We start from the raw sequence: 5,212 nt of genomic DNA, 5'->3' as shown, positions 1-5,212 counted from the left end.
ATCAAGAGTGTGTGTGTGTGTTGTCTTAGAAACATCAAGAGTGTGTGTGTGTGTTGTCTTAGAAACATCAAGAGTGTGTGTGTGTGTGGTTGTCTTAGAAACATCAAGAGTGTGTGTGTGTGTTGTCTTAGAAACATCAAGAGTGTGTGTGTGTGTTGTGTCTTAGAAACATCAAGAGTGTCAGAGTAGAGATACACTTCCACCGTGTCTTAGAAACATCAAGAGTGTGTGTGTGTGTTGTCTTAGAAACATCAAGAGTGTGTGTGTGTGTTGTCTTAGAAACATCAAGAGTGTGTGTGTTTGTGTTGTCTTAGAAACATCAAGAGTGTGTGTGTGTGTTGTCTTAGAAACATCAAGAGTGTGTGTGTGTTGCCTTAGAAACATCAGGAGTGTGTGTGTGTTGTCTTAGAAACATCAGGAGTGTGTGTGTGTTGCCTTAGAAACATCAGGAGTGTATGTGTGTGTTGTCTTAGAAACATCAAGAGTGTGTGTGTGTGTTGTCTTAGAAACATCAAGAGTGTGTGTGTGTTGCCTTAGAAACATCAGGAGTGTGTGTGTGTTGTCTTAGAAACATCAGGAGTGTGTGTGTGTTGCCTTAGAAACATCAGGAGTGTGTGTGTGTGTTGTCTTAGAAACATCAAGAGTGTGTGTGTGTGTTGTCTTAGAAACATCAAGAGTGTGTGTGTGTGTTGTCTTAGAAACATCAAGAGTGTGTGTGTGTGTTGTCTTAGAAACATCAAGAGTGTGTGTGTGTGTTGTCTTAGAAACATCAAGAGTGTGTGTGTGTGTGTTGTCTTAGAAACATCAAGAGTGTGTGTGTGTGTGTTGTCTTAGAAACATCAAGAGTGTATGTGTGTGTGTTGTCTTAGAAACATCAAGAGTGTGTGTGTGTGTTGTCTTAGAAACATCAAGAGTGTGTGTGTGTGTTGTCTTAGAAACATCAAGAGTGTGTGTGTGTGTTGTCTTAGAAACATCAAGAGTGTGTGTGTGTGTTGTCTTAGAAACATCAAGAGTGTGTGTGTGTGTTGTCTTAGAAACATCAAGAGTGTGTGTGTGTGTGTTGTCTTAGAAACATCAAGAGTGTGTGTGTGTGTTGTCTTAGAAACATCAAGAGTGTGTGTGTGTTGCCTTAGAAACATCAGGAGTGTGTGTGTGTTGTCTTAGAAACATCAGGAGTGTGTGTGTGTTGCCTTAGAAACATCAGGAGTGTGTGTGTGTTGTCTTAGAAACATCAAGAGTGTGTTTGTGTGTTGTCTTAGAAACATCAAGAGTGTGTGTGTGTGTTGTCTTAGAAACATCAAGAGTGTGTGTGTTGTCTTAGAAACATCAAGAGTGTGTGTGTGTGTTGTCTTAGAAACATCAAGAGTGTGTGTGTGTGTGTGTGTGTTGTCTTAGAAACATCAAGAGTGTGTGTGTGTGTATGTTGTCTTAGAAACATCAGGAGTGTGTGTGTGTGTTGCCTTAGAAACATCAAGAGTGTGTGTGTATGTGTGTGTGTTGTCATAGAAACATCAGGAGTGTGTGTGTGTATGTTGTCTTAGAAACATCCAGGTGTGTGTGTGTGTGTGTGTGTATGTTGTCTTAGAAACATCAAGAGTGTGTGTGTATGTGTGTGTGTTGTCTTAGAAACATCAGGAGTGTGTGTGTGTTGCCTTAGAAACATCAAGAGTGTGTGTGTATGTGTGTGTGTTATCATAGAAACATCAGGAGTGTGTGTGTGTATGTTGTCTTAGAAACATCCAGGTGTGTGTGTGTATGTTGTCTTAGAAACATCAAGAGTGTGTGTGTATGTGTGTGTGTTGTCTTAGAAACATCAGGAGTGTGTGTGTGTTGCCTTAGAAACATCAAGAGTGTGTGTGTATGTGTGTGTGTTGTCATAGAAACATCAGGAGTGTGTGTGTTTGTGTTGTCTTAGAAACATCAAGAGTGTGTGTGTTTGTGTTGTCTTAGAAACATCAAGAGTGTGTGTGTGTGTTGTCTTAGAAACATCAAGAGTGTGTGTGTGTTGCCTTAGAAACATCAGGAGTGTGTGTGTGTTGTCTTAGAAACATCAGGAGTGTGTGTGTGTTGCCTTAGAAACATCAGGAGTGTGTGTGTGTGTTGTCTTAGAAACATCAAGAGTGTGTGTGTGTGTTGTCTTAGAAACATCAAGAGTGTGTGTGTGTGTTGTCTTAGAAACATCAAGAGTGTGTGTGTGTGTTGTCTTAGAAACATCAAGAGTGTGTGTGTGTGTGTGTTGTCTTAGAAACATCAAGAGTGTGTGTGTGTGTTGTCTTAGAAACATCAAGAGTGTGTGTGTGTGTTGTCTTAGAAACATCAAGAGTGTGTGTGTGTGTTATCTTAGAAACATCAAGTGTGTGTGTGTGTGTTGTCTTAGAAACATCAAGAGTGTGTGTGTGTGTTGTCTTAGAAACATCAAGAGTGTGTGTGTTGTCTTAGAAACATCAAGAGTGTGTGTGTGTGTTGTCTTAGAAACATCAAGAGTGTGTGTGTGTGTTGTCTTAGAAACATCAAGAGTGTGTGTGTGTGTTGTCTTAGAAACATCAAGAGTGTGTGTGTGTGTTGTCTTAGAAACATCAAGAGTGTGTGTGTGTGTTGTCTTAGAAACATCAAGAGTGTGTGTGTGTGTTGTCTTAGAAACATCAAGAGTGTGTGTGTGTGTGTTGTCTTAGAAACATCAAGAGTGTGTGTGTGTGTTGTCTTAGAAACATCAAGAGTGTGTGTGTGTGTTGTCTTAGAAACATCAAGAGTGTGTGTGTGTGTGTGTTGTCTTAGAAACATCAAGAGTGTGTGTGTGTGTTGTCTTAGAAACATCAAGAGTGTGTGTGTGTGTTGTCTTAGAAACATCAAGAGTGTCAGAGTAGAGATACACTTCCACCGTGTCTTAGAAACATCAAGAGTGTGTGTGTGTGTTGTCTTAGAAACATCAAGAGTGTGTGTGTGTGTGTTGTCTTAGAAACATCAAGAGTGTGTGTGTTTGTGTTGTCTTAGAAACATCAAGAGTGTGTGTGTGTGTTGTCTTAGAAACATCAAGAGTGTGTGTGTGTTGCCTTAGAAACATCAGGAGTGTGTGTGTGTTGTCTTAGAAACATCAGGAGTGTGTGTGTGTTGCCTTAGAAACATCAGGAGTGTATGTGTGTGTTGTCTTAGAAACATCAAGAGTGTGTGTGTGTGTTGTCTTAGAAACATCAAGAGTGTGTGTGTGTTGCCTTAGAAACATCAGGAGTGTGTGTGTGTTGTCTTAGAAACATCAGGAGTGTGTGTGTGTTGCCTTAGAAACATCAGGAGTGTGTGTGTGTGTTGTCTTAGAAACATCAAGAGTGTGTGTGTGTGTTGTCTTAGAAACATCAAGAGTGTGTGTGTGTGTTGTCTTAGAAACATCAAGAGTGTGTGTGTGTGTTGTCTTAGAAACATCAAGAGTGTGTGTGTGTGTTGTCTTAGAAACATCAAGAGTGTGTGTGTGTGTTGTCTTAGAAACATCAAGAGTGTGTGTGTGTGTGTTGTCTTAGAAACATCAAGAGTGTATGTGTGTGTGTTGTCTTAGAAACATCAAGAGTGTGTGTGTGTGTTGTCTTAGAAACATCAAGAGTGTGTGTGTGTGTTGTCTTAGAAACATCAAGAGTGTGTGTGTGTGTTGTCTTAGAAACATCAAGAGTGTGTGTGTGTTGTCTTAGAAACATCAAGAGTGTGTGTGTGTGTTGTCTTAGAAACATCAAGAGTGTGTGTGTGTGTGTTGTCTTAGAAACATCAAGAGTGTGTGTGTGTGTTGTCTTAGAAACATCAAGAGTGTGTGTGTGTTGCCTTAGAAACATCAGGAGTGTGTGTGTGTTGTCTTAGAAACATCAGGAGTGTGTGTGTGTTGCCTTAGAAACATCAGGAGTGTGTGTGTGTTGTCTTAGAAACATCAAGAGTGTGTTTGTGTGTTGTCTTAGAAACATCAAGAGTGTGTGTGTGTGTTGTCTTAGAAACATCAAGAGTGTGTGTGTGTGTTGTCTTAGAAACATCAAGAGTGTGTGTGTGTGTTGTCTTAGAAACATCAAGAGTGTGTGTGTGTGTGTGTGTGTTGTCTTAGAAACATCAAGAGTGTGTGTGTGTGTATGTTGTCTTAGAAACATCAGGAGTGTGTGTGTGTGTTGCCTTAGAAACATCAAGAGTGTGTGTGTATGTGTGTGTGTTGTCATAGAAACATCAGGAGTGTGTGTGTGTATGTTGTCTTAGAAACATCCAGGTGTGTGTGTGTGTGTGTGTGTATGTTGTCTTAGAAACATCAAGAGTGTGTGTGTATGTGTGTGTGTTGTCTTAGAAACATCAGGAGTGTGTGTGTGTGTTGCCTTAGAAACATCAAGAGTGTGTGTGTATGTGTGTGTGTTATCATAGAAACATCAGGAGTGTGTGTGTGTATGTTGTCTTAGAAACATCCAGGTGTGTGTGTGTATGTTGTCTTAGAAACATCAAGAGTGTGTGTGTATGTGTGTGTGTTGTCTTAGAAACATCAGGAGTGTGTGTGTGTTGCCTTAGAAACATCAAGAGTGTGTGTGTATGTGTGTGTGTTGTCATAGAAACATCAGGAGTGTGTGTGTGTATGTTGTCTTAGAAACATCCAGGTGTGTGTGTGTGTGTGTGTGTGTATGTTGTCTTAGAAACATCAAGAGTGTGTGTGTATGTGTGTGTGTTGTCATAGAAACATCCGGAGTGTGTGTGTGTTGCCTTAGAAACATCAGGAGTGTGTGTGTGTTGCCTTAGAAACATCAGGAGTGTGTGTGTGTGTTGTCTTAGAAACAGATAAGATCACCACGACAACAACACAAACACTAACCATATTATTCATCCTTTATTAAATAATAATAAGCAATAAAAAAAACGACATCTCTGTACAAAGTCTTACAAACAACAGTGGAGAGTATCTGTTACCAGTGACAGGATCTCCGTTAGAGAGAGAGATGTCTGCCTCACCCCCTCATCCCAGACAGAAGATGTAATACTATGGCCTATCACACATTGCACCCCATTCCCTATATAGTGCACTACTTTTGACCACCCGTGCATTACAGAGCCCTATAGGGCCCTGGTCAAAAGTAGTGCACTAAATAGGGAATAGGGTTCCATTTGGGATGCATGTATGTCTCAGCTCCCTGGAAAAGTTCAATCAGGCCCAGAAAGAGAGATCCAAGGCACTTGGAAAAGAGTCCAATGAAAAAGGAGCTGGATGTAC

Source organism: Oncorhynchus gorbuscha, linkage group LG01 (genome assembly GCF_021184085.1).
Source record: "Oncorhynchus gorbuscha isolate QuinsamMale2020 ecotype Even-year linkage group LG01, OgorEven_v1.0, whole genome shotgun sequence".
Lineage (NCBI taxonomy): Eukaryota > Metazoa > Chordata > Actinopteri > Salmoniformes > Salmonidae > Oncorhynchus > Oncorhynchus gorbuscha.
This window is presented reverse-complemented; position numbering follows the sequence as displayed.